Raw genomic sequence first — 10,000 nt, 5'->3', positions numbered from 1 at the left:
GTTGCCCAGGGTTTGGAGGTATTGAGTTCCAGTGGAACACGGATAACATTGTGTGTCTGTATCAGTATTAGAGACCATCTGTCCCTGTAGACCCACAGATATCCTATCAATCACAGTTCTATATGGACCCCCTCCCTCCCTCCCTCCGCTTCCCTCCCTCCCTACCTCTCTCTGCCTCCCTCCCTCCTTCCAGCCTCCCTCTCTCTGCCTCCCTCCCTCCCTCCCTCCCTCCCTCCCTCCCTCCCTCCCTCCCTCCCTCCCTCCCTCCCTCCCTCCCTCCCTCCCTCCGCTTCCCTCCCTCTCTACCTCTCTCTGCCTCCCTCCCTCCCTCCCTCTCTCCGCCTCCCTCCCTCTCTACCTCTCTCCGCCTCCCTCCCTCCCTCCCTCCAGCCTCCCTCCCTCCCTCCCTCCAGCCTCCCTCCCTCCCTCCCTCCCTCCCTCCCTCCCTCCCTCCCTCCCTCCCTCCCTCCCTCCCTCCCTCCCTCCCTCCCTCCCTCCCTCCCTCTCTACCTCTCTCCGCCTCCCTCCCTCTCTACCTCTCTCCGCCTCCCTCCCTCCCTCCAGCCTCCCTCTCTCCGCCTCCCTCCCTCCCTCCAGCCTCCCTCTCTCCGCCTCCCTCCCTCCCTCCGCCTCCCTCACTCCCTCCAGCCTCCCTCCCTCCCTCTCTCCGCCTCCCTCCCTCCCTCTAGAGAACGACCCATATGGATTTTTTTAGGGCCGATATTGATTATTTTAGGACGATATTCAATATCATTAAATGTGAAAAAGGTGTTGACAAAATTCCTCAAGGGAGATATATGTGTTAATTTTAAAGTCAAAATTAATTTGACTTCGTTTTTACCAATCTAACTACATAACAACATAATGTTATTTGGATGGTAAATCTCCATTGATAAACTGGGTAAATCAAGATGTCACCTGGGTCTAGTCACAATACAGGGGAATGCATATTCAATAGAAGTGTGTGCATGCATTGAGTTATTGTACTTGTTAGCACCATGTTTATCTAGCCAGCTAGTTAGCATAGTAGCCACTATAGCTAGCTATAGGTCCCATAGCTATCTGTTAACAGGTCCCATAGCTTTCTGCTAACAGGTCCCATAGCTAACAGCTAACAGGTCCCATAGCTAACAGCTAACAGGTCCCATAGCTATCTGCTAACAGGTCCCATAGCTATCTGCTAACAGGTCCCATAGCTATTGTTATAATAACATATTAAAACATGTAATGACGCATTCACGGACTGTTGTTAAACACACGGATAACCCATGAATATACACTGCTCCAAACCCTTTGGGATGGGCTACAAAGACAAGGAACTCTGTCAAGAACCAATGAGATACAGACAACAGGCTGGAGAGGACTGTCTATCACCTACGAACAACCAACCAGGAGCCAGGACTACTAGAATCTACCTACGTCATTTCAATGTATAAATGTACTGCCCAAATATGTGTTACGCCCTCTTTTTCCGAAACCTCCCTAAGAGTGGACGATAGGAGCCGTGCTGCACGTTTGCCAGCTATCACTATGCTAGATTAAAAGGCCTCAAATATACCGTATCCGCCTTGTCCAGAGTCTCATCTTGGTCTTATCTCTCCTATAATTAATTCATTAACACTATCTGCTAACAGGTCCCATAGCTGTCTGCTAACAGGTCCCATAGCTATCTGCTAACAGGTCCCATAGCTATCTGCTAACAGGTCCCATAGCTATCTGCTAACAGGTCCCATAGCTATCTGCTAACAGGTCCCATAGCTATCTGCTAACAGGTCCCATAGCTATCTGCTAACAGGTCCCATAGCTATCTGCTAACAGGTCCCATAGCTATCTGCTAACAGGTCCCATAGCTATCTGCTAACAGGTCCCATAGCTATCTGCTAACAGGTCTGTTTAGCTAGCTATGCATGTCCGGGCACGTAGACACAATCCTTATTATTAGTGAATTAACTAAACTAATATTTGCAACAGCAGTTTGATTTTGGTCACTGTGTCAATTCATCTCAATACTGAACCTCTCTGTTGGAAAATTAGCTTTTACATTTTTTATTTTTTTTTACCTTTATTTACCTCAATGGCTGCCACCATCTCCCTGTTCCATCTGCAGCCAATGGCTGCCACCATCTCCCTGTTCCATCTGCAGCCAATGGCTGCCACCAGCACCCTGTTCCATCTGCAGCCAATGGCTGCCACCAGCACCCTGTTCCATCTGCAGCCAATGGCTGCCTGAATACACAATTCACTTAGGCTATTAAGAACTCATCATTGTAAAATGAAAAGTATTCAGACCTCTTCACTTTTTTCCACATTTTGTTACATTACACCCTTAATTATTAATATATTAATATATGTTCATATATATATTAATTTAATATATATATATTATATGAATTTAATAATTTAATGTAATAATTATTCATTTCCACCATCATGTCACCTGTGCAACTAGAGGTGAAAAAAGCCTAGATAACCTGTACTCCACACAGAGAGATGCGTACAAAGCTCTCCCTCGGCCTCCATTAGGTAAATCTGAACATAACTCTATTATCCTGATTCCTGCTGACAAACAAAAAACACATAAACAGGAAGTATCAGTGTCGCTCAATACGTAAGTGGTTCGAATGAAGCGAATGCTAAGCTACAGGACTGCTTCAATAGCACTGTTCCGGGATTCATCCGATGGCAATGAGGAGTCCACCACATCAGTCACCGGCTTCATTAATAAGTGCATCGACGATGCATCGTCCCCACATTGACCGTACGTACATAACCCAACCAGAAGCCATGTCTTACACGCTACATCCGAACTGAGCTAAAGGCTAGAGCTGCCGCTTTCAAGGAGCCGGATACCAATCCGGACGATTATAAGAAATCCTGCTACGCCCTCCGACAAACCAGGAACCAGGCAAAGTGTCAAACCAGGACCAAACACAAATCCTACTAGCATCGACTAGCAACACTGAACCACACATGAGAGCATCAGCTGTTCCGGACGACTGTGAGATCACGCCCTCCGACGAACCAGGCAAAGTGTCAAACCAGAACCAAGCACACATCCTACTAGCATCGACTAGCAACACTGAACCACGCATGAGAGCATCAGCTGTTCCGGACGACTGTGAGATCATGCCCTCCGACGAACCAGGAACCAGGCAAAGTGTCAAACCAGAACCAAGCACAAATCCTACTACACCCCGGCTCATCTGATGTGGCAGGGCTCGCACACTATCATGGATTACAAAGAGAAACCCAACCGAGTCTACCAGACCAGCAAAATACCTTCTATGCTCTCTTCGAGGCTAGCAACACTGAACCACGCATGAGAGCATCAGCTGTTCCGGACGACTGTGAGATCACGCTCTCCGTAGCCGATGTCAGTGAGAACTTTAAACAGGGTCGACGTTCACAAGACCGCAGGACGGATTACCAGGACACCTACTCGAAGCATGACCGACTGTCTTCACTGATATGTTCAACCTGTCGCTGACCCAGTCTGTAATTCCTACATGTTTCAAGCAGACCACCATTGTCCCTGTGCCCTAGAACGCCAAGGTAACCTGTCTAAATGTCTATCGCTCCGTAACACTCACATCTTTAGCCATGAAATGCTTTGAAAAAGGATGGTCATGGCTCCTATCAACGTCATCATCCTAGACACCCATCGTCCCAGACCCACTCAAATCTCATACCTCATCGACACATCGACAGATGACAAAATCTCTATTTCATTCCACATGGCCCTTTCCCACCTGGATAAGAGGAACACCTACGTGAGAATGCTGTTTATTGACTACAGCTCATTACAAAGCTAAGGATCTTAAACACTATAGACTATGGAACATTTAGTTGTGTTCTGAACTATCTAACAGTTCATTGTGTTCTGTACTATTTAACGGGTCTTATTCAGTGTTATAAGATGGTTTGGCGAGGACAACATTCAAGACTTCAGGTCTAAGAACGATATCCAATATCCTCATACATTTGATTTCCTTATCTCTTTTTGAACAGTTTAATGTGCTGTATTGTATTTGTCCCTCGACCTGTACTCTCTCTGCTGAGTGTTGTTGTTCTGTCTTGTACCCCTACAGACCTTGGAGGTCATTCTCTCTGCTGAGTGTTGTTGTTCTGTCTTGTACCCCTACAGAGCTCGGAGGTCATTCTCTCTGCTAAGTGTTGTGGTTCTGTCTTGTACCCCTACAGAGCTTGGAGGTCATTCTCTCTGCTGAGTGTTGTTGTTCTGTCTTGTACCCCTACAGAGCTCGGAGGTCATTCTCTTTGCTGAGTGTTGTGGTTCTGTCTTGTACCCCTACAGCTCGGAGGTCATTCTCTCTGCTGAGTGTTGTGGTTCTGTCTTGTACCCCTACAGAGCTTGGAGGTCATTCTCTCTGCTGAGTGTTGTTGTTCTGTCTTTTACCCCTACAGAGCTTGGAGGTCATTCTCTCTGCTGAGTGTTGTGGTTCTGTATTTTACCCCTACAGAGCTTGGAGGTCATTCTCTCTGCTGAGTGTTGTTGTTCTGTCTTGTACCCCTACAGAGGTCGGAGGTCATTCTCTCTGCTGAGTGTCTCTGGACAATTGTTGCTCTGCTCTGACAGTTTGATAACTATGGTTTACTCTCTCTTCCTTCTTTCCCTGTTACTGTCCCCTTTCCCTGTTACTGTCCCCTTTCCCTGTTACTGTCCCCTTTCCCTGTTACTGTCCCCTTTCCCTGTTACTGTCCCCTTTCCCTGTTACTGTCCCATTTCCCTGTTACTGTCCCCTTTCCCTGTTACTGTCCCCTTTCCCTGTTACTGTCCCATTTCCCTGTTACTGTCCCCTTTCCCTGTTACTGTCCCCTTTCCCTGTTACTGTCTCTTTCATAAACTCTTTTCCCCCTTTTCTGTCTTATCTATCCCCCCTGTCTCTCTCTCTCTCTCTCTACTTATCCCCCCTGTTTCTCTCTCTCTCTCTTTACCTATCCCCCCCCCTCTCTCTCTCTCTCTCTCTCTCTGTCTCTCTCTCTCTCTCTCTCTCTCTCTCTACCTATCCCTCTCTCTCTCTCTCTCTCTACCTATCCCCTCTCTCTCTCTCTCTCTCTACCTATCCCCCTCTCTCTCTCTCTACCTATCTCTCTCTTTCTCTCTCTTTACCTATCCCCCCCTCCCTCTCTCTCTCGCTATCTCGCTCTCTCGCTCTCTCTGTCTCTCTCTGTCTCTCTCTGTCTTTCTCTCTCTCTCTCTCTCTCTCTCTTTACCTATCCCCCTCTCTCTCTCTCTCTCTCTCTCTCTCTCTCTCTTTCTCTTTCTAGTGGTTCTGTTGGACACCACAGCTGTTCTGGGTGAGTTGGACTGGAGGACCTACCCAGTGAATGGGGTAAGTGTTTCTCCTACAATACCATTGTATAGGCGGGGCGCCCTCAGGATGTGGTTTTTCCAAATCAAATCAAATTTATTAGTCACATCCGCCGAATACAACAGGTGTAGTAGACCTCACAGTGAAATGCTGAATACAACAGGTGTAGTAGACCTTACAGTGAAATGCTGAATACAACAGGTGTAGTAGACCTTACAGTGAAATGCTGAATACAACAGGTGTAGTAGACCTTACAGTGAAATGCTGAATACAACAGGTGTAGTAGACCTTACAGTGAAATGCTGAATACAACAGGTGTAGTAGACCTTACAGTGAAATGTTTAATACAACAGGTGTAGTAGACCTCACAGTGAAATGCTGAATACAACAGGTGTAGTAGACCTCACAGTGAAATGCTGAATACAACAGGTGTAGTAGACCTCACAGTGAAATGCTGAATACAACAGGTGTAGTAGACCTCACAGTGAAATGATGAATACAACAGGTGTAGTAGACCTTACAGTGAAATGCTGAATACAACAGGTGTAGTAGACCTTACAGTGAAATGCTGAATACAACAGGTGTAGTAGAACTTACAGTGAAATGCTGAATACAACAGGTGTAGTGGACCTCACAGTGAAATGCTGAATACAACAGGTGTAGTAGACCTCACAGTGAAATGCTGAATACAACAGGTGTAGTAGACCTCACAGTGAAATGCTGAATACAACAGGTGTAGTAGACCTCACAGTGAAATGCTGAATACAACAGGTGTAGTAGACCTCACAGTGAAATGCTGAATACAACAGGTGTAGTAGACCTTACAGTGAAATGCTGAATACAACTGGTGTAGACCTTACAGTGAAATGCTTACTTAAGAGCCCCTAACCCATAATGCAATATACAGGTGGTACCGGTACAGAGTCAATGTGGAGGCTATATACAGGTGGTACCGGTACAGAGTCAATGTGGAGGCTATATACAGGTGGTACCGGTACAGAGTCAATGTGGAGGCTATATACAGGTGGTACCGGTACAGAGTCAATGTGGAGGCTATATACAGGGTGTTACGGTACAGAGTCAATGTGGAGGCTATATACAGGGGGTACTGGTACAGAGTCAATGTGGAGGATATATACAGGGGGTACCGGTACAGAGTCAATGTGGAGGCTATATACAGGGGGTACCGGTACAGAGTCAATGTGGAGGCTATATACAGGGGGTACCGGTACAGAGTCAATGTGGAGGCTATATACAGGGGGTACCGGTACAGAGTCAATGTGGAGGCTATATACAGGGTATTACGGTACAGAGTCAATGTGGAGGCTATATACAGGGTATTACGGTACAGAGTCTATGTGGAGGCTATATACAGGGTGTTAGGGTACTGCTTCAAGCATGTTGGTATTACAGACTCAGACAGGGAGAGGTTGAAAATGTCAATAAAGACACTTGGCAGTTGGTCAGTGCTCTGAGTACACATCCTGGTAATCCGTCTGGCCCTGCGGCCTTGTGAATGTCTCTCGGCTCTGCTTCCCTCTGGCCCTGCGGCCTTGTGAATGTCTCTCGGCTCTGCTTCCCTCTGGCCCTGCGGCCTTGTGAACGTCTCTCGGCTCTGCTTCCCTCTGGCCCTGCGACCTTGTGAATGTGTCTCGGCTCTGCGGCCTTGTGAATGTGTCTCGGCTCTGCTTCCCTCTGGCCCTGCGGCCTTGTGAACGTCTCTCGGCTCTGCTTCCCTCTGGCCCTTCGGCCTTGTGAATGTCTCTCGGCTCTGCTTCCCTCTGGCCCTGCGGCCTTGTGAATGTCTCTCGGCTCTGCTTCCCTTTGGCCCTGCGGCCTTGTGAACGTCTCTCGGCTCTGCTTCCCTCTGGCCCTGCGGCCTTGTGAACGTCTGTCGGCTCTGCTTCCCTCTGGCCCTGCGGCCTTGTGAACGTCTCTCGGCTCTGCTTCCCTCTGGCCCTGCGGCCTTGTGAACGTCTCTCGGCTCTGCTTCCCTCTGGCCCTGCGGCCTTGTGAACGTCTCTCGGCTCTGCTTCCCTCTGGCCCTGCGGCCTTGTGAACGTCTCTCGGCTCTGCTTCCCTCTGGCCCTGCGGCCTTGTGAACGTCTCTCGGCTCTGCTTCCCTCTGGCCCTGCGGCCTTGTGAATGTCTCTCGGCTCTGCTTCCCTCTGGCCCTGCGGCCTTGTGAATGTCTCTCGGCTCTGCTTCCCTCTGGCCCTGCGGCCTTGTGAATGTCTCTCGGCTCTGCTTCCCTCTGGCCCTGCGGCCTTGTGAATGTCTCTCGGCTCTGCTTCCCTCTGGCCCTGCGGCCTTGTGAATGTGTCTCGGCTCTGCTTCCCTCTGGCCCTGCGGCCTTGTGAACGCCTCTCGGCTCTGCTTCCCTCTGGCCCTGCGGCCTTGTGAATGTCTCTCTGCTCTGCTTCCCTCTGGCCCTGCGGCCTTGTGAATGTCTCTCGGCTCTGCTTCCCTCTGGCCCTGCGGCCTTGTGAATGTCTCTCGGCTCTGCTTCCCTCTGGCCCTGCGGCCTTGTGAATGTGTCTCGGCTCTGCTTCCCTCTGGCCCTGCTGCCTTGTGAATGTCTCTCGGCTCTGCTTCCCTCTGGCCCTGCGGCCTTGTGAATGTGTCTCGGCTCTGCTTCCCTCTGGCCCTGCGGCCTTGTGAATGTCTCTCGGCTCTGCTTCCCTCTGGCCCTGCGGCCTTGTGAATGTGTCTCGGCTCTGCTTCCCTCTGGCCCTGCGGCCTTGTGAATGTGTCTCGGCTCTGCTTCCCTCTGGCCCTGCGGCCTTGTGAATGTGTCTCGGCTCTGCTTCCCTCTGGCCCTGCGGCCTTGTGAACGCCTCTCGGCTCTGCTTCCCTCTGGCCCTGCGGCCTTGTGAATGTCTCTCGGCTCTGCTTCCCTCTGGCCCTGCGGCCTTGTGAACGTCTCTCGGCTCTGCTTCCCTCTGGCCCTGCGGCCTTGTGAATGTGTCTCGGCTCTGCTTCCCTCTGGCCCTGCGGCCTTGTGAATGTCTCTCGGCTCTGCTTCCCTCTGGCCCTGCGGCCTTGTGAATGTGTCTCGGCTCTGCTTCCCTCTGGCCCTGCGGCCTTGTGAACGTCTCTCGGCTCTGCTTCCCTCTGGCCCTGCGGCCTTGTGAACGCCTCTCGGCTCTGCTTCCCTCTGTAATGGTTTACAAGCCCTGCCACGTCTGGCGAGGGTCAGAGGTGACGAGGTTCCATCTTAGTCCTGTAGTGACGCTTTGCCTGTTTGATGGTTCGTCGGAGGGCATAGCGGGATTTCTTATAAGCTTCCGGGCTAATGTGTCTAGTGACTGTGTCAGCGTAACGGGATGTGGTTCTCCCATTATGTCTAGTGACTGTGTCAGCGTAGCAGGCCAACAGGATGTGGTTCTCCCATTGTGTCTAGTGACTGTGTCAGCGTAACAGACCAACAGGATGTGGTTCTCCCATTGTGTCTAGTGACTGTGTCAGCGTAGCAGGCCAACAGGATGTGGTTCTCCCATTGTGTCTAGTGACTGTGTCAGAGTAACAGACCAACAGGATGTGGTTCTCCCATTGTGTCAGCGTAGCAGGCCAACAGGATGTGCTTCTCCCATTGTGTCTAGTGACTGTGTCAGCGTAACAGACCAACAGGATGTGGTTCTCCCATTGTGTCTAGTGACTGTCAGAGTAACAGACCAACAGGATGTGGTTCTCCCATTGTGTTTAGTGACTGTGTCAGCACAGCAGGCCAACAGGATGTGGTCTCCCATTGTGTCAGCGTAACAGACCAGCAGGATGTGGTTCTCCCATTGTGTCTAGTGTCTGTGTCAGCGTAACAGACCAACAGGATGTGGTTCTCCCATTATGTCTAGTGTCTGTGTCAGCGTAACAGACCAACAGGATGTGGTTCTCCCATTGTGTCTAGTGTCTGTGTCAGCGTAACAGCCCAACAGGATGTGGTTCTCCCATTGTGTCTAGTGACTGTGTCAGCGTAGCAGGCCAACAGGATGTGGTTCTCCCATTGTGTCTAGTGACTGTGTCAGCGTAGCAGGCCAACAGGATGTGGTTCTCCCATTGTGTTTAGTGACTGTGTCAGCACAGCAGGCCAACAGGATGTGGTCTCCCATTGTGTCAGTGTAACAGACCAGCAGGATGTGGTTCTCCCATTGTGTCTAGTGTCTGTGTCAGCGTAACAGACCAACAGGATGTGGTTCTCCCATTATGTCTAGTGTCTGTGTCAGCGTAACAGACCAACAGGATGTGGTTCTCCCATTGTGTCTAGTGTCTGTGTCAGCGTAACAGACCAACAGGATGTGGTTCTCCCATTGTGTCTAGTGACTGTGTCAGCGTAGCAGGCCAACAGGATGTGGTTCTCCCATTGTGTCTAGTGACTGTGTCAGCGTAGCAGGCCAACAGGATGTGGTTCTCCCATTGTGTCTAGTGACTGTGTCAGCGTAGCAGGCCAACAGGATGTGGTTCTCCCATTGTGTCTAGTGACTGTGTCAGCGTAGCAGGCCAACAGGATGTGGTTCTCCCATTGTGTCTAGTGACTGTGTCAGCACATCAGACCAACAGGATGTGGTTCTCCCATTGTGTCTAGTGTCAGCACATCAGACCAACTGGATGTGGTTCTCCCATTGTGTCAGCACATCACTTTCACTATCTAAACCAATCAGACGTTCGTTTGGTCC

General features: G+C 50.0%; 1 long non-coding RNA gene across 1 annotated transcript in view; it reads left to right on the top strand.

Moving 5' to 3' along the window:
- Positions 1-10,000, top strand: part of LOC149975370 (uncharacterized) — a 30,484-nt gene that overhangs the window by 3,398 nt on the left and 17,086 nt on the right. The window contains exon 2 of the long non-coding RNA XR_016488230.1: positions 5,287-5,351. This is a non-coding gene — a long non-coding RNA (uncharacterized LOC149975370). The remainder of the gene's footprint in view (positions 1-5,286; positions 5,352-10,000) is intronic.

The sequence above is a fragment of the Oncorhynchus mykiss genome, chromosome 18 (assembly GCF_057628025.1).
Source record: "Oncorhynchus mykiss isolate SJ-2025 chromosome 18, ASM5762802v1, whole genome shotgun sequence".
NCBI classification, from domain to species: domain Eukaryota; kingdom Metazoa; phylum Chordata; class Actinopteri; order Salmoniformes; family Salmonidae; genus Oncorhynchus; species Oncorhynchus mykiss.
This window is presented reverse-complemented; position numbering and strand designations above follow the sequence as displayed.